Below are 13,926 nucleotides of genomic sequence, written 5' to 3' on the forward strand. Positions count from 1 at the left end.
CATAACCTACCAAACAACTAGCCTGCATTTCACCTCTTGTAATGTCTACGGCCACATCACGTTCAATATTCCGGTTCTCGTCCGATCACCGAAGTCAAGCAACGTAGAGCGCAGTCAGTACTAAGGTGGGTGACCGCCTGGGAATACTGGGTGCCGTAGGCTTTTAATTTCCTAATTGATAACACTATGTTGCCACGACGATGAGAAATTGAAATGGCCTCCATTGACCTCTTCTTATGTCTACGGCCATATCACGTTGACTATACCGGTTCTCGTCCGATCACCGAAGTCAAGCAACGTAGAGCGCAGTCAGTACTTGGATGGGTGACCGCCTGGGAATACTGGGTGCCGTAGGCTTTTATTTTCCTAATTGATAACACTATGTTGCCACGACGATGAGAAATTGAAATGGCCTACATTGACCTCTTGTTATGTCTACGGCCATATCACGTTGACGATACCGGTTCTCGTCCGATCACCGAAGTCAAGCAACGTAGAGCGCAGTCAGTACTTGGATGGGTGACCGCCTGGGAATACTGGGTGCAGTAGGCTTTTATTTTCCTAATTGATAACACTATGTTGCCACGACGATGAGAAATTGAAATGGCCTACATTGACCTCTTGTTATGTCTACGGCCATATCACGTTGACTATACCGGTTCTCGTCCGATCACCGAAGTCAAGCAACGTAGAGCGCAGTCAGTACTTGGATGGGTGACCGCCTGGGAATACTGGGTGCCGTAGGCCTTTCTTTTTCTAATTAGAACACTGTCTTGCCACAAGGAAAGCGATTTGAAAATCGAATATATTAATAAATAACTCGATTGTTTTCATATATTAGAATTTAATACATATATATGTGAAATATAGATTAACTTAATATATATTAAATACATTCATGTATAATATGTACATTAAATCCACTCATCATAACCTACCAAACAACTAGCCTGCATTTCACCTCTTGTAATGTCTACGGCCACATCACGTTCAATATACCGGTTCTCGTCCAATCAGGTAAGTCAAGCAACGTAGAGCGCAGTTAGTACTAAGGTGGGTGACCGCCTGGGAATACTGGGTGCCGTAGGCCTTCCTTTTCCTAATTAGAACACTGTCTTGCCACAAGGAAAGCGATTTGAAAATCGAATATATTAATAAATAACTCGATTGTTTTTATATATTAGAATTTAATACATATATATGTGAAATATAGATTAACTTAATATATATTAAATACATTCATGTATAATATATACATTAAATCCACTCATCATAACCTACCAAACAACTAGCCTGCATTTCACCTCTTGTAATGTCTACGGCCACATCACGTTCAATATACCGGTTCTCGTCCGATCAGGTAAGTCAAGCAACGTAGAACGCAGTCAGTACTAAGGTGGGTGACCGCCTGGGAATAATGGGTGCCGTAGGCTTTTATTTTCCTAATTGATAACACTATGTTGCCACGACGATGAGAAATTGAAATGTCCTACATTGACCTCTTGTTATGTCTACGGCCATATCACGTTGACTATACCGGTTCTCGTCCGATCACCGAAGTCAAGCAACGTAGAGCGCAGTCAGTACTTGGATGGGTGACCGCCTGGGAATACTGGGTGCCGTAGGCTTTTATTTTCCTAATTGATAACACTATGTTGCCACGACGATGAAAAATTGAAATGGCCTACATTGACCTCTTGTTATGTCTACGGCCATATCACGTTGACTATACCGGTTCTCGTCCGATCACCGAAGTCAAGCAACGTAGAGCGCAGTCAGTACTTGGATGGGTGACCGCCTGGGAATACTGGGTGTCGTAGGCTGTTATTTTCCTAATTGATAACACTATGTTGCCACGACGATGAGAAATTGAAATGGCCTACATTGACCTCTTGTTATGTCTACGGCCATATCACGTTGACTATACCGGTTCTCGTCCGATCACCGAAGTCAAGCAACGTAGAGCGCAGTCAGTACTTGGATGGGTGACCGCCTGGGAATACTGGGTGCCGCAGGCCTTTCTTTTTCTAATTAGAACACTGTCTTGCCACAAGGAAAGCGATTTGAAAATCGAATATATTAATAAATAACTCGATTGTTTTTATATATTAGAATTTAATACACATATTTGTGAAATATAGATTAACTTAATATATATTAAATACATTCATGTATAATATATACAATAAATCCACTCATCATAACCTACCAAACAACTAGCCTGCTATTCACCTCTTGTAATGTCTACGGCCACATCACGTTCAATATACCGGTTCTCGTCCGATCACCGAAGTCAAGCAACGTAGAACGCAGTCAGTACTAAGGTGGGTGACCGCCTGGGAATAATGGGTGCCGTAGGCTTTTATTTTCCTAATTGATAACACTATGTTGCCACGACGATGAGAAATTGAAATGTCCTACATTGACCTCTTGTTATGTCTACGGCCATATCACGTTGACTATACCGGTTCTCGTCCGATCACCGAAGTCAAGCAACGTAGAGCGCAGTCAGTACTTGGATGGGTGACCGCCTGGGAATACTGGGTGCCGTAGGCTTTTATTTTCCTAATTGATAACACTATGTTGCCACGACGATGAAAAATTGAAATGGCCTACATTGACCTGTTGTTATGTCTACGGCCATATCACGTTGACTATACCGGTTCTCGTCCGATCACCGAAGTCAAGCAACGTAGAGCGCAGTCAGTACTTGGATGGGTGACCGCCTGGGAATACTGGGTGTCGTAGGCTGTTATTTTCCTAATTGATAACACTATGTTGCCACGACGATGAGAAATTGAAATGGCCTACATTGACCTCTTGTTATGTCTACGGCCATATCACGTTGACTATACCGGTTCTCGTCCGATCACCGAAGTCAAGCAACGTAGAGCGCAGTCAGTACTTGGATGGGTGACCGCCTGGGAATACTGGGTGCCGCAGGCCTTTCTTTTTCTAATTAGAACACTGTCTTGCCACAAGGAAAGCGATTTGAAAATCGAATATATTAATAAATAACTCGATTGTTTTTATATATTAGAATTTAATACACATATTTGTGAAATATAGATTAACTTAATATATATTAAATACATTCATGTATAATATATACAATAAATCCACTCATCATAACCTACCAAACAACTAGCCTGCTATTCACCTCTTGTAATGTCTACGGCCACATCACGTTCAATATACCGGTTCTCGTCCGATCACCGAAGTCAAGCAACGTAGAGCGCAGTCAGTACTAAGGTGGGTGACCGCCTGGGAATACTGGGTGCCGTAGGCTTTTATTTTCACAATTGATAACACTATGTTGCCACGACGATGAGAAATTGAAATGGCCTCCATTGACCTCTTGTTATGTCTACGGCCATATCACGTTGACTATACCGGTTCTCGTCCGATCACCGAAGTCAAGCAACGTAGAGCGCAGTCAGTACTTGGATGGGTGACCGCCTGGGAATACTGGGTGCCGTAGGCTTTTATTTTCCTAATTGATAACACTATGTTGCCACGACGATGAGAAAGTGAAATGGCCTACATTGACCTCTTATGTAAACGGCCATATCACGTTGACTATACCGGTTCTCGTCCGATCACCGAAGTCAAGCAACGTAGAGCGCAGTCAGTACTTGGATGGGTGACCGCCTGGGAATACTGGGTGCCGTAGGCCTTCCTTTTCCTAATTAGAACACTGTCTTGCCACAAGGAAAGCGATTTGAAAATCGAATATATTAATAAATAACTCGATTGTTTTTATATATTAGAATTTAATACATATATATGTGCAATATAGATTAACTTAATATATATTAAATACATTCATGTATAATATATACATTAAATCCACTCATCATAACCTACCAAACAACTAGCCTGCATTTCACCTCTTGTAATGTCTACGGCCACATCACGTTCAATATACCGGTTCTCGTCCGATCACCGAAGTCAAGCAACGTAGAGCGCAGTCAGTACTAAGGTGGGTGACCGCCTGGGAATACTGGGTGCCGTAGGCTTTTATTTTCCTAATTGATAACACTATGTTGCCACGACGATGAAAAATTGAAATGGCCTACATTGACCTCTTGTTATGTCTACGGCCATATCACGTTGACTATACCGGTTCTCGTCCGATCACCGAAGTCAAGCAACGTAGAGCGCAGTCAGTACTTGGATGGGTGACCGCCTGGGAATACTGGGTGCCGTAGGCCTTTCTTTTTCTAATTAGAACACTGTCTTGCCACAAGGAAAGCGATTTGAAAATCGAATATATTAATAAATAACTCGATTGTTTTTATATATTAGAATTTAATACATATATATGTGAAATATAGATTAACTTAATATATATTAAATACATTCATGTATAATATATACATTAAATCCACTCATCATAACCTACCAAACAACTAGCCTGCATTTCACCTCTTGTAATATCTACGGCCACATCACGTTCAATATACCGGTTCTCGTCCGATCACCGAAGTCAAGCAACGTAGAGCGCAGTCAGTACTAAGGTGGGTGACCGCCTGGGAATACTGGGTGCCGTAGGCTTTTATTTTCACAATTGATAACACTATGTTGCCACGACGATGAGAAATTGAAATGGCCTCCATTGACCTCTTCTTATGTCTACGGCCATATCACGTTGACTATACCGGTTCTCGTCCGATCACCGAAGTCAAGCAACGTAGAGCGCAGTCAGTACTTGGATGGGTGACCGCCTGGGAATACTGGGTGCCGTAGGCCTTCCTTTTCCTAATTAGAACACTGTCTTGCCACAAGGAAAGCGATTTGAAAATCGAATATATTAATAAATAACTCGATTGTTTTTATATATTAGAATTTAATACATATATATGTGAAATATAGATTAACTTAATATGTATTAAATACATTCATGTATAATATATACATTAAATCCACTCATCATAACCTACCAAACAACTAGCCTGCATTTCACCTCTTGTAATGTCTACGGCCACATGACGTTCAATATACCGGTTCTCGTCCGATCAGGTAAGTCAAGCAACGTAGAGCGCAGTCAGTACTAAGGTGGGTGACCGCCTGGGAATACTGGGTGCCGTAGGCTTTTATTTTCACAATTGATAACACTATGTTGCCACGACGATGAGAAATTGAAATGGCCTCCATTGACCTCTTCTTATGTCTACGGCCATATCACGTTGACTATACCGGTTTTCGTCCGATCACCGAAGTCAAGCAACGTAGAGCGCAGTCAGTACTTGGATGGGTGACCGCCTGGGAATACTGGGTGCAGTAGGCTTTTATTTTCCTAATTGATAACACTATGTTGCCACGACGATGAGAAATTGAAATGGCCTACATTGACCTCTTGTTATGTCTACGGCCATATCACGTTGACTATACCGGTTCTCGTCCGATCACCGAAGTCAAGCAACGTAGAGCGCAGTCAGTACTAAGGTGGGTGACCGCCTGGGAATACTGGGTGCCGTAGGCTTTTATTTTCACAATTGATAACACTATGTTGCCACGACGATGAGAAATTGAAATGGCCTCCATTGACCTCTTGTTATGTCTACGGCCATATCACGTTGACTATACCGGTTCTCGTCCGATCACCGAAGTCAAGCAACGTAGAGCGCAGTCAGTACTTGGATGGGTGACCGCCTGGGAATACTGGGTGCCGTAGGCTTTTATTTTCCTAATTGATAACACTATGTTGCCACGACGATGAAAAATTGAAATGGCCTACATTGACCTCTTGTTTTGTCTACGGCCATATCACGTTGACTATACCGGTTCTCGTCCGATCACCGAAGTCAAGCAACGTAGAGCGCAGTCAGTACTTGGATGGGTGACCGCCTGGGAATACTGGGTGTCGTAGGCTGTTATTTTCCTAATTGATAACACTATGTTGCCACGACGATGAGAAATTGAAATGGCCTACATTGACCTCTTGTTATGTCTACGGCCATATCACGTTGACTATACCGGTTCTCGTCCGATCACCGAAGTCAAGCAACGTAGAGCGCAGTCAGTACTTGGATGGGTGACCGCCTGGGAATACTGGGTGCCGTAGGCCTTTCTTTTTCTAATTAGAACACTGTCTTGCCACAAGGAAAGCGATTTGAAAATCGAATATATTAATAAATAACTCGATTGTTTTTATATATTAGAATTTAATACATATATATGTGAAATATAGATTAACTTAATATATATTAAATACATTCATGTATAATATATACATTAAATCCACTCATCATAACCTACCAAACAACTAGCCTGCATTTCACCTCTTGTAATGTCTACGGCCACATCACGTTCAATATACCGGTTCTCGTCCGATCAGGTAAGTCAAGCAACGTAGAGCGCAGTCAGTACTAAGGTGGGTGACCGCCTGGTAATACTGGGTGCCGTAGGCTTTTATTTTCACAATTGATAACACTATGTTGCCACGACGATGAGAAATTGAAATGGCCTCCATTGACCTCTTGTTATGTCTACGGCCATATCACGTTGACTATACCGGTTCTCGTCCGATCACCGAAGTCAAACAACGTAGAGCGCAGTCAGTACTTGGATGGGTGACCGCCTGGGAATACTGGGTGCCGTAGGCCTTTCTTTTTCTAATTAGAACACTGTCTTGCCACAAGGAAAGCGATTTGAAAATCGAATATATTAATAAATAACTCGATTGTTTTCATATATTAGAATTTAATACATATATATGTGAAATATAGATTAACTTAATATATATTAAATACATTCATGTATAATATATACATTAAATCCACTCATCATAACCTACCAAACAACTAGCCTGCATTTCACCTCTTGTAATGTCTACGGCCACATCACGTTCAATATACCGGTTCTCGTCCGATCAGGTAAGTCAAGCAACGTAGAGCGCAGTTAGTACTAAGGTGGGTGACCGCCTGGGAATACTGGGTGCCGTAGGCCTTCCTTTTCCTAATTAGAACACTGTCTTGCCACAAGGAAAGCGATTTGAAAATCGAATATATTAATAAATAACTCGATTGTTTTTATATATTAGAATTTAATACATATATATGTGAAATATAGATTAACTTAATATATATTAAATACATTCATGTATAATATATACATTAAATCCACTCATCATAACCTACCAAACAACTAGCCTGCATTTCACCTCTTGTAATGTCTACGGCCACATCACGTTCAATATACCGGTTCTCGTCCGATCAGGTAAGTCAAGCAACGTAGAACGCAGTCAGTACTAAGGTGGGTGACCGCCTGGGAATAATGGGTGCCGTAGGCTTTTATTTTCCTAATTGATAACACTATGTTGCCACGACGATGAAAAATTGAAATGGCCTACATTGACCTCTTGTTATGTCTACGGCCATATCACGTTGACTATACCGGTTCTCGTCCGATCACCGAAGTCAAGCAACGTAGAGCGCAGTCAGTACTTGGATGGGTGACCGCCTGGGAATACTGGGTGCCGTAGGCCTTTCTTTTTCTAATTAGAACACTGTCTTGCCACAAGGAAAGCGATTTGAAAATCGAATATATTAATAAATAACTCGATTGTTTTTATATATTAGAATTTAATACATATATATGTGAAATATAGATTAACTTAATATATATTAAATACATTCATGTATAATATATACATTAAATCCACTCATCATAACCTACCAAACAACTAGCCTGCATTTCACCTCTTGTAATGTCTACGGCCACATCACGTTCAATATACCGGTTCTCGTCCGATCAGGTAAGTCAAGCAAGGTAGAGCGCAGTCAGTACTAAGGTGGGTGACCGCCTGGGAATACTGGGTGCCGTAGGCTTTTATTTTCACAATTGATAACACTATGTTGCCACGACGATGAGAAATTGAAATGTCCTACATTGACCTCTTGTTATGTCTACGGCCATATCACGTTGACTATACCGGTTCTCGTCCGATCACCGAAGTCAAGCAACGTAGAGCGCAGTCAGTACTTGGATGGGTGACCGCCTGGGAATACTGGGTGCCGTAGGCTTTTATTTTCCTAATTGATAACACTATGTTGCCACGACGATGAAAAATTGAAATGGCCTACATTGACCTCTTGTTATGTCTACGGCCATATCACGTTGACTATACCGGTTCTCGTCCGATCACCGAAGTCAAGCAACGTAGAGCGCAGTCAGTACTTGGATGGGTGACCGCCTGGGAATACTGGGTGTCGTAGGCTGTTATTTTCCTAATTGATAACACTATGTTGCCACGACGATGAGAAATTGAAATGGCCTACATTGACCTCTTGTTATGTCTACGGCCATATCACGTTGACTATACCGGTTCTCGTCCGATCACCGAAGTCAAGCAACGTAGAGCGCAGTCAGTACTTGGATGGGTGACCGCCTGGGAATACTGGGTGCCGTAGGCCTTTCTTTTTCTAATTAGAACACTGTCTTGCCACAAGGAAAGCGATTTGAAAATCGAATATATTAATAAATAACTCGATTGTTTTTATATATTAGAATTTAATACATATATATGTGAAATATAGATTAACTTAATATATATTAAATACATTCATGTATAATATATACAATAAATCCACTCATCATAACCTACCAAACAACTAGCCTGCTATTCACCTCTTGTAATGTCTACGGCCACATCACGTTCAATATACCGGTTCTCGTCCGATCACCGAAGTCAAGCAACGTAGAGCGCAGTCAGTACTAAGGTGGGTGACCGCCTGGGAATACTGGGTGCCGTAGGCTTTTATTTTCACAATTGATAACACTATGTTGCCACGACGATGAGAAATTGAAATGGCCTCCATTGACCTCTTGTTATGTCTACGGCCATATCACGTTGACTATACCGGTTCTCGTCCGATCACCGAAGTCAAGCAACGTAGAGCGCAGTCAGTACTTGGATGGGTGACCGCCTGGGAATACTGGGTGCCGTAGGCTTTTATTTTCCTAATTGATAACACTATGTTGCCACGACGATGAGAAAGTGAAATGGCCTACATTGACCTCTTATGTAAACGGCCATATCACGTTGACTATACCGGTTCTCGTCCGATCACCGAAGTCAAGCAACGTAGAGCGCAGTCAGTACTTGGATGGGTGACCGCCTGGGAATACTGGGTGCCGTAGGCCTTCCTTTTCCTAATTAGAACACTGTCTTGCCACAAGGAAAGCGATTTGAAAATCGAATATATTAATAAATAACTCGAATGTTTTTATATATTAGAATTTAATACATATATATGTGCAATATAGATTAACTTAATATATATTAAATACATTCATGTATAATATATACATTAAATCCACTCATCATAACCTACCAAACAACTAGCCTGCATTTCACCTCTTGTAATGTCTACGGCCACATCACGTTCAATATACCGGTTCTCGTCCGATCACCGAAGTCAAGCAACGTAGAGCGCAGTCAGTACTAAGGTGGGTGACCGCCTGGGAATACTGGGTGCCGTAGGCTTTTATTTTCCTAATTGATAACACTATGTTGCCACGACGATGAAAAATTGAAATGGCCTACATTGACCTCTTGTTATGTCTACGGCCATATCACGTTGACTATACCGGTTCTCGTCCGATCACCGAAGTCAAGCAACGTAGAGCGCAGTCAGTACTTGGATGGGTGACCGCCTGGGAATACTGGGTGCCGTAGGCCTTTCTTTTTCTAATTAGAACACTGTCTTGCCACAAGGAAAGCGATTTGAAAATCGAATATATTAATAAATAACTCGATTGTTTTTATATATTAGAATTTAATATACATTTAATATACATTAAATCCACTCATCATAACCTACCAAACAACTAGCCTGCATTTCACCTCTTGTAATGTCTACGGCCACATCACGTTCAATATACCGGTTCTCGTCCGATCAGGTAAGTCAAGCAACGTAGAGCGCAGTCAGTACTAAGGTAAGTGACCGCCTGGGAATACTGGGTGCCGTAGGCTTTTATTTTCCCAATTGATAACACTATGTTGCCACGACGATGAAAAATTGAAATGGCCTACATTGACCTCTTGTCATGTCTACGGCCATATCACGTTGACTATACCGGTTCTCGTCCGATCACCGAAGTCAAGCAACGTAGAGCGCAGTCAGTACTTGGATGGGTGACCGCCTGGGAATACTGGGTGCCGTAGGCCTTTCTTTTTCTAATTAGAACACTGTCTTGCCACAAGGAAAGCGATTTGAAAATCGAATATATTAATAAATAACTCGATTGTTTTTATATATTAGAATTTAATACATATATATGTGAAATATAGATTAACTTAATATATATTAAATACATTCATGTATAATATATACATTAAATCCACTCATCATAACCTACCAAACAACTAGCCTGCATTTCACCTCTTGTAATGTCTACGGCCACATCACGTTCAATATACCGGTTCTCGTCCGATCAGGTAAGTCAAGCAACGTAGAGCGCAGTCAGTACTAAGGTGGGTGACCGCCTGGGAATACTGGGTGCCGTAGGCTTTTATTTTCCTAATTGATAACACTATGTTGCCACGACGATGAAAAATTGAAATGGCCTACATTGACCTCTTGTTATGTCTACGGCCATATCACGTTGACTATACCGGTTCTCGTCCGATCACCGAAGTCAAGCAACGTAGAGCGCAGTCAGTACTTGGATGGGTGACCGCCTGGGAATACTGGGTGCAGTAGGCTTTTATTTTCCTAATTGATAACACTATGTTGCCACGACGATGAGAAATTGAAATGGCCTACATTGACCTCTTGTTATGTCTACGGCCATATCACGTTGACTATACCGGTTCTCGTCCGATCACCGAAGTCAAGCAACGTAGAGCGCAGTCAGTACTTGGATGGGTGACCGCCTGGGAATACTGGGTGCAGTAGGCTTTTATTTTCCTAATTGATAACACTATGTTGCCACGACGATGAGAAATTGAAATGGCCTACATTGACCTCTTGTTATGTCTACGGCCATATCACGTTGACTATACCGGTTCTCGTCCGATCACCGAAGTCAAACAACGTAGAGCGCAGTCAGTACTTGGATGGGTGACCGCCTGGGAATACTGGGTGCCGTAGGCCTTTCTTTTTCTAATTAGAACACTGTCTTGCCACAAGGAAAGCGATTTGAAAATCGAATATATTAATAAATAACTCGATTGTTTTCATATATTAGAATTTAATACATATATATGTGAAATATAGATTAACTTAATATATATTAAATACATTCATGTATAATATATACATTAAATCCACTCATCATAACCTACCAAACAACTAGCCTGCATTTCACCTCTTGTAATGTCTACGGCCACATCACGTTCAATATACCGGTTCTCGTCCGATCAGGTAAGTCAAGCAACGTAGAGCGCAGTTAGTACTAAGGTGGGTGACCGCCTGGGAATACTGGGTGCCGTAGGCCTTCCTTTTCCTAATTAGAACACTGTCTTGCCACAAGGAAAGCGATTTGAAAATCGAATATATTAATAAATAACTCGATTGTTTTTATATATTAGAATTTAATACATATATATGTGAAATATAGATTAACTTAATATATATTAAATACATTCATGTATAATATATACATTAAATCCACTCATCATAACCTACCAAACAACTAGCCTGCATTTCACCTCTTGTAATGTCTACGGCCACATCACGTTCAATATACCGGTTCTCGTCCGATCACCGAAGTCAAGCAACGTAGAACGCAGTCAGTACTAAGGTGGGTGACCGCCTGGGAATAATGGGTGCCGTAGGCTTTTATTTTCCTAATTGATAACACTATGTTGCCACGACGATGAAAAATTGAAATGGCCTACATTGACCTCTTGTTATGTCTACGGCCATATCACGTTGACTATACCGGTTCTCGTCCGATCACCGAAGTCAAGCAACGTAGAGCGCAGTCAGTACTTGGATGGGTGACCGCCTGGGAATACTGGGTGCCGTAGGCCTTTCTTTTTCTAATTAGAACACTGTCTTGCCACAAGGAAAGCGATTTGAAAATCGAATATATTAATAAATAACTCGATTGTTTTTATATATTAGAATTTAATACATATATATGTGAAATATAGATTAACTTAATATATATTAAATACATTCATGTATAATATATACATTAAATCCACTCATCATAACCTACCAAACAACTAGCCTGCATTTCACCTCTTGTAATGTCTACGGCCACATCACGTTCAATATACCGGTTCTCGTCCGATCAGGTAAGTCAAGCAACGTAGAACGCAGTCAGTACTAAGGTGGGTGACCGCCTGGGAATAATGGGTGCCGTAGGCTTTTATTTTCCTAATTGATAACACTATGTTGCCACGACGATGAGAAATTGAAATGTCCTACATTGACCTCTTGTTATGTCTACGGCCATATCACGTTGACTATACCGGTTCTCGTCCGATCACCGAAGTCAAGCAACGTAGAGCGCAGTCAGTACTTGGATGGGTGACCGCCTGGGAATACTGGGTGCCGTAGGCTTTTATTTTCCTAATTGATAACACTATGTTGCCACGACGATGAAAAATTGAAATGGCCTACATTGACCTCTTGTTATGTCTACGGCCATATCACGTTGACTATACCGGTTCTCGTCCGATCACCGAAGTCAAGCAACGTAGAGCGCAGTCAGTACTTGGATGGGTGACCGCCTGGGAATACTGGGTGTCGTAGGCTGTTATTTTCCTAATTGATAACACTATGTTGCCACGACGATGAGAAATTGAAATGGCCTACATTGACCTCTTGTTATGTCTACGGCCATATCACGTTGACTATACCGGTTCTCGTCCGATCACCGAAGTCAAGCAACGTAGAGCGCAGTCAGTACTTGGATGGGTGACCGCCTGGGAATACTGGGTGCCGCAGGCCTTTCTTTTTCTAATTAGAACACTGTCTTGCCACAAGGAAAGCGATTTGAAAATCGAATATATTAATAAATAACTCGATTGTTTTTATATATTAGAATTTAATACACATATTTGTGAAATATAGATTAACTTAATATATATTAAATACATTCATGTATAATATATACAATAAATCCACTCATCATAACCTACCAAACAACTAGCCTGCTATTCACCTCTTGTAATGTCTACGGCCACATCACGTTCAATATACCGGTTCTCGTCCGATCACCGAAGTCAAGCAACGTAGAACGCAGTCAGTACTAAGGTGGGTGACCGCCTGGGAATAATGGGTGCCGTAGGCTTTTATTTTCCTAATTGATAACACTATGTTGCCACGACGATGAGAAATTGAAATGTCCTACATTGACCTCTTGTTATGTCTACGGCCATATCACGTTGACTATACCGGTTCTCGTCCGATCACCGAAGTCAAGCAACGTAGAGCGCAGTCAGTACTTGGATGGGTGACCGCCTGGGAATACTGGGTGCCGTAGGCTTTTATTTTCCTAATTGATAACACTATGTTGCCACGACGATGAAAAATTGAAATGGCCTACATTGACCTCTTGTTATGTCTACGGCCATATCACGTTGACTATACCGGTTCTCGTCCGATCACCGAAGTCAAGCAACGTAGAGCGCAGTCAGTACTTGGATGGGTGACCGCCTGGGAATACTGGGTGTCGTAGGCTGTTATTTTCCTAATTGATAACACTATGTTGCCACGACGATGAGAAATTGAAATGGCCTACATTGACCTCTTGTTATGTCTACGGCCATATCACGTTGACTATACCGGTTCTCGTCCGATCACCGAAGTCAAGCAACGTAGAGCGCAGTCAGTACTTGGATGGGTGACCGCCTGGGAATACTGGGTGCCGCAGGCCTTTCTTTTTCTAATTAGAACACTGTCTTGCCACAAGGAAAGCGATTTGAAAATCGAATATATTAATAAATAACTCGATTGTTTTTAT

At 41.5% G+C, this 13,926-nt stretch overlaps 35 non-coding genes and 21 pseudogenes across 35 annotated transcripts; all 56 read left to right on the plus strand.

Annotated features, from left to right (window-relative positions):
• The first annotated feature begins 43 nt into the window (after window positions 1–43).
• Window positions 44–162, plus strand: LOC139956771 (5S ribosomal RNA; annotated as a pseudogene).
• A 76-nt stretch (window positions 163–238) lies between these two features.
• LOC139957263 (5S ribosomal RNA) lies at window positions 239–357 on the plus strand. The gene has a single exon (XR_011789463.1). It is a non-coding gene; the product is annotated as a 5S ribosomal RNA (ribosomal RNA).
• A 76-nt stretch (window positions 358–433) lies between these two features.
• Window positions 434–552, plus strand: LOC139956564 (5S ribosomal RNA; annotated as a pseudogene).
• A 76-nt stretch (window positions 553–628) lies between these two features.
• On the plus strand, window positions 629–747 carry LOC139955371 (5S ribosomal RNA). The gene has a single exon (XR_011788613.1). It is a non-coding gene; the product is annotated as a 5S ribosomal RNA (ribosomal RNA).
• A 224-nt stretch (window positions 748–971) lies between these two features.
• On the plus strand, window positions 972–1,090 carry LOC139957719 (5S ribosomal RNA; annotated as a pseudogene).
• A 224-nt stretch (window positions 1,091–1,314) lies between these two features.
• LOC139957763 (5S ribosomal RNA) lies at window positions 1,315–1,433 on the plus strand (annotated as a pseudogene).
• Window positions 1,434–1,509: 76 nt separating this feature from the next.
• Window positions 1,510–1,628, plus strand: LOC139957276 (5S ribosomal RNA). Its single transcript, XR_011789465.1, has one exon. It is a non-coding gene; the product is annotated as a 5S ribosomal RNA (ribosomal RNA).
• Window positions 1,629–1,704: 76 nt separating this feature from the next.
• LOC139955204 (5S ribosomal RNA) lies at window positions 1,705–1,823 on the plus strand. The gene has a single exon (XR_011788452.1). It is a non-coding gene; the product is annotated as a 5S ribosomal RNA (ribosomal RNA).
• A 76-nt stretch (window positions 1,824–1,899) lies between these two features.
• On the plus strand, window positions 1,900–2,018 carry LOC139955608 (5S ribosomal RNA). The gene has a single exon (XR_011788843.1). It is a non-coding gene; the product is annotated as a 5S ribosomal RNA (ribosomal RNA).
• A 224-nt stretch (window positions 2,019–2,242) lies between these two features.
• On the plus strand, window positions 2,243–2,361 carry LOC139957082 (5S ribosomal RNA; annotated as a pseudogene).
• Window positions 2,362–2,437: 76 nt separating this feature from the next.
• On the plus strand, window positions 2,438–2,556 carry LOC139957287 (5S ribosomal RNA). The gene has a single exon (XR_011789466.1). It is a non-coding gene; the product is annotated as a 5S ribosomal RNA (ribosomal RNA).
• A 76-nt stretch (window positions 2,557–2,632) lies between these two features.
• LOC139955205 (5S ribosomal RNA) lies at window positions 2,633–2,751 on the plus strand. Its single transcript, XR_011788453.1, has one exon. It is a non-coding gene; the product is annotated as a 5S ribosomal RNA (ribosomal RNA).
• Window positions 2,752–2,827: 76 nt separating this feature from the next.
• LOC139955609 (5S ribosomal RNA) lies at window positions 2,828–2,946 on the plus strand. Its single transcript, XR_011788844.1, has one exon. It is a non-coding gene; the product is annotated as a 5S ribosomal RNA (ribosomal RNA).
• Window positions 2,947–3,170: 224 nt separating this feature from the next.
• Window positions 3,171–3,289, plus strand: LOC139956175 (5S ribosomal RNA; annotated as a pseudogene).
• A 76-nt stretch (window positions 3,290–3,365) lies between these two features.
• LOC139957298 (5S ribosomal RNA) lies at window positions 3,366–3,484 on the plus strand. Its single transcript, XR_011789467.1, has one exon. It is a non-coding gene; the product is annotated as a 5S ribosomal RNA (ribosomal RNA).
• Window positions 3,485–3,557: 73 nt separating this feature from the next.
• LOC139956057 (5S ribosomal RNA) lies at window positions 3,558–3,676 on the plus strand. The gene has a single exon (XR_011789281.1). It is a non-coding gene; the product is annotated as a 5S ribosomal RNA (ribosomal RNA).
• A 224-nt stretch (window positions 3,677–3,900) lies between these two features.
• On the plus strand, window positions 3,901–4,019 carry LOC139956176 (5S ribosomal RNA; annotated as a pseudogene).
• Window positions 4,020–4,095: 76 nt separating this feature from the next.
• On the plus strand, window positions 4,096–4,214 carry LOC139955382 (5S ribosomal RNA). The gene has a single exon (XR_011788624.1). It is a non-coding gene; the product is annotated as a 5S ribosomal RNA (ribosomal RNA).
• A 224-nt stretch (window positions 4,215–4,438) lies between these two features.
• Window positions 4,439–4,557, plus strand: LOC139956846 (5S ribosomal RNA; annotated as a pseudogene).
• A 76-nt stretch (window positions 4,558–4,633) lies between these two features.
• On the plus strand, window positions 4,634–4,752 carry LOC139955394 (5S ribosomal RNA). The gene has a single exon (XR_011788635.1). It is a non-coding gene; the product is annotated as a 5S ribosomal RNA (ribosomal RNA).
• Window positions 4,753–4,976: 224 nt separating this feature from the next.
• Window positions 4,977–5,095, plus strand: LOC139957768 (5S ribosomal RNA; annotated as a pseudogene).
• Window positions 5,096–5,171: 76 nt separating this feature from the next.
• On the plus strand, window positions 5,172–5,290 carry LOC139956807 (5S ribosomal RNA; annotated as a pseudogene).
• Window positions 5,291–5,366: 76 nt separating this feature from the next.
• LOC139955085 (5S ribosomal RNA) lies at window positions 5,367–5,485 on the plus strand. The gene has a single exon (XR_011788336.1). It is a non-coding gene; the product is annotated as a 5S ribosomal RNA (ribosomal RNA).
• A 76-nt stretch (window positions 5,486–5,561) lies between these two features.
• On the plus strand, window positions 5,562–5,680 carry LOC139957309 (5S ribosomal RNA). Its single transcript, XR_011789468.1, has one exon. It is a non-coding gene; the product is annotated as a 5S ribosomal RNA (ribosomal RNA).
• A 76-nt stretch (window positions 5,681–5,756) lies between these two features.
• Window positions 5,757–5,875, plus strand: LOC139955206 (5S ribosomal RNA). Its single transcript, XR_011788454.1, has one exon. It is a non-coding gene; the product is annotated as a 5S ribosomal RNA (ribosomal RNA).
• A 76-nt stretch (window positions 5,876–5,951) lies between these two features.
• On the plus strand, window positions 5,952–6,070 carry LOC139955406 (5S ribosomal RNA). Its single transcript, XR_011788646.1, has one exon. It is a non-coding gene; the product is annotated as a 5S ribosomal RNA (ribosomal RNA).
• Window positions 6,071–6,294: 224 nt separating this feature from the next.
• Window positions 6,295–6,413, plus strand: LOC139957777 (5S ribosomal RNA; annotated as a pseudogene).
• A 76-nt stretch (window positions 6,414–6,489) lies between these two features.
• Window positions 6,490–6,608, plus strand: LOC139955094 (5S ribosomal RNA). The gene has a single exon (XR_011788347.1). It is a non-coding gene; the product is annotated as a 5S ribosomal RNA (ribosomal RNA).
• Window positions 6,609–6,832: 224 nt separating this feature from the next.
• LOC139957470 (5S ribosomal RNA) lies at window positions 6,833–6,951 on the plus strand (annotated as a pseudogene).
• A 224-nt stretch (window positions 6,952–7,175) lies between these two features.
• Window positions 7,176–7,294, plus strand: LOC139957764 (5S ribosomal RNA; annotated as a pseudogene).
• A 76-nt stretch (window positions 7,295–7,370) lies between these two features.
• LOC139955419 (5S ribosomal RNA) lies at window positions 7,371–7,489 on the plus strand. Its single transcript, XR_011788659.1, has one exon. It is a non-coding gene; the product is annotated as a 5S ribosomal RNA (ribosomal RNA).
• Window positions 7,490–7,713: 224 nt separating this feature from the next.
• Window positions 7,714–7,832, plus strand: LOC139957726 (5S ribosomal RNA; annotated as a pseudogene).
• Window positions 7,833–7,908: 76 nt separating this feature from the next.
• LOC139957321 (5S ribosomal RNA) lies at window positions 7,909–8,027 on the plus strand. The gene has a single exon (XR_011789469.1). It is a non-coding gene; the product is annotated as a 5S ribosomal RNA (ribosomal RNA).
• Window positions 8,028–8,103: 76 nt separating this feature from the next.
• On the plus strand, window positions 8,104–8,222 carry LOC139955207 (5S ribosomal RNA). Its single transcript, XR_011788455.1, has one exon. It is a non-coding gene; the product is annotated as a 5S ribosomal RNA (ribosomal RNA).
• Window positions 8,223–8,298: 76 nt separating this feature from the next.
• LOC139955431 (5S ribosomal RNA) lies at window positions 8,299–8,417 on the plus strand. Its single transcript, XR_011788671.1, has one exon. It is a non-coding gene; the product is annotated as a 5S ribosomal RNA (ribosomal RNA).
• A 224-nt stretch (window positions 8,418–8,641) lies between these two features.
• On the plus strand, window positions 8,642–8,760 carry LOC139956177 (5S ribosomal RNA; annotated as a pseudogene).
• Window positions 8,761–8,836: 76 nt separating this feature from the next.
• On the plus strand, window positions 8,837–8,955 carry LOC139957333 (5S ribosomal RNA). The gene has a single exon (XR_011789472.1). It is a non-coding gene; the product is annotated as a 5S ribosomal RNA (ribosomal RNA).
• A 73-nt stretch (window positions 8,956–9,028) lies between these two features.
• LOC139956058 (5S ribosomal RNA) lies at window positions 9,029–9,147 on the plus strand. The gene has a single exon (XR_011789282.1). It is a non-coding gene; the product is annotated as a 5S ribosomal RNA (ribosomal RNA).
• Window positions 9,148–9,371: 224 nt separating this feature from the next.
• Window positions 9,372–9,490, plus strand: LOC139956178 (5S ribosomal RNA; annotated as a pseudogene).
• A 76-nt stretch (window positions 9,491–9,566) lies between these two features.
• On the plus strand, window positions 9,567–9,685 carry LOC139955442 (5S ribosomal RNA). The gene has a single exon (XR_011788682.1). It is a non-coding gene; the product is annotated as a 5S ribosomal RNA (ribosomal RNA).
• Window positions 9,686–10,055: 370 nt separating this feature from the next.
• On the plus strand, window positions 10,056–10,174 carry LOC139955453 (5S ribosomal RNA). Its single transcript, XR_011788693.1, has one exon. It is a non-coding gene; the product is annotated as a 5S ribosomal RNA (ribosomal RNA).
• Window positions 10,175–10,398: 224 nt separating this feature from the next.
• Window positions 10,399–10,517, plus strand: LOC139957567 (5S ribosomal RNA; annotated as a pseudogene).
• A 76-nt stretch (window positions 10,518–10,593) lies between these two features.
• LOC139955953 (5S ribosomal RNA) lies at window positions 10,594–10,712 on the plus strand. Its single transcript, XR_011789179.1, has one exon. It is a non-coding gene; the product is annotated as a 5S ribosomal RNA (ribosomal RNA).
• A 76-nt stretch (window positions 10,713–10,788) lies between these two features.
• On the plus strand, window positions 10,789–10,907 carry LOC139955954 (5S ribosomal RNA). The gene has a single exon (XR_011789180.1). It is a non-coding gene; the product is annotated as a 5S ribosomal RNA (ribosomal RNA).
• A 76-nt stretch (window positions 10,908–10,983) lies between these two features.
• On the plus strand, window positions 10,984–11,102 carry LOC139955095 (5S ribosomal RNA). Its single transcript, XR_011788348.1, has one exon. It is a non-coding gene; the product is annotated as a 5S ribosomal RNA (ribosomal RNA).
• Window positions 11,103–11,326: 224 nt separating this feature from the next.
• On the plus strand, window positions 11,327–11,445 carry LOC139957471 (5S ribosomal RNA; annotated as a pseudogene).
• Window positions 11,446–11,669: 224 nt separating this feature from the next.
• Window positions 11,670–11,788, plus strand: LOC139957083 (5S ribosomal RNA; annotated as a pseudogene).
• A 76-nt stretch (window positions 11,789–11,864) lies between these two features.
• On the plus strand, window positions 11,865–11,983 carry LOC139955465 (5S ribosomal RNA). The gene has a single exon (XR_011788704.1). It is a non-coding gene; the product is annotated as a 5S ribosomal RNA (ribosomal RNA).
• A 224-nt stretch (window positions 11,984–12,207) lies between these two features.
• On the plus strand, window positions 12,208–12,326 carry LOC139957765 (5S ribosomal RNA; annotated as a pseudogene).
• Window positions 12,327–12,402: 76 nt separating this feature from the next.
• On the plus strand, window positions 12,403–12,521 carry LOC139957345 (5S ribosomal RNA). The gene has a single exon (XR_011789473.1). It is a non-coding gene; the product is annotated as a 5S ribosomal RNA (ribosomal RNA).
• Window positions 12,522–12,597: 76 nt separating this feature from the next.
• Window positions 12,598–12,716, plus strand: LOC139955210 (5S ribosomal RNA). Its single transcript, XR_011788457.1, has one exon. It is a non-coding gene; the product is annotated as a 5S ribosomal RNA (ribosomal RNA).
• Window positions 12,717–12,792: 76 nt separating this feature from the next.
• LOC139955610 (5S ribosomal RNA) lies at window positions 12,793–12,911 on the plus strand. The gene has a single exon (XR_011788845.1). It is a non-coding gene; the product is annotated as a 5S ribosomal RNA (ribosomal RNA).
• Window positions 12,912–13,135: 224 nt separating this feature from the next.
• On the plus strand, window positions 13,136–13,254 carry LOC139957084 (5S ribosomal RNA; annotated as a pseudogene).
• Window positions 13,255–13,330: 76 nt separating this feature from the next.
• On the plus strand, window positions 13,331–13,449 carry LOC139957357 (5S ribosomal RNA). The gene has a single exon (XR_011789474.1). It is a non-coding gene; the product is annotated as a 5S ribosomal RNA (ribosomal RNA).
• Window positions 13,450–13,525: 76 nt separating this feature from the next.
• On the plus strand, window positions 13,526–13,644 carry LOC139955211 (5S ribosomal RNA). Its single transcript, XR_011788458.1, has one exon. It is a non-coding gene; the product is annotated as a 5S ribosomal RNA (ribosomal RNA).
• A 76-nt stretch (window positions 13,645–13,720) lies between these two features.
• Window positions 13,721–13,839, plus strand: LOC139955611 (5S ribosomal RNA). Its single transcript, XR_011788846.1, has one exon. It is a non-coding gene; the product is annotated as a 5S ribosomal RNA (ribosomal RNA).
• The last annotated feature ends 87 nt before the right edge of the window (window positions 13,840–13,926 follow it).

The sequence above is a fragment of the Apostichopus japonicus genome, chromosome 17 (genome assembly GCF_037975245.1).
Source record: "Apostichopus japonicus isolate 1M-3 chromosome 17, ASM3797524v1, whole genome shotgun sequence".
Classification (NCBI taxonomy): Eukaryota; Metazoa; Echinodermata; class Holothuroidea; order Aspidochirotida; family Stichopodidae; genus Apostichopus; species Apostichopus japonicus.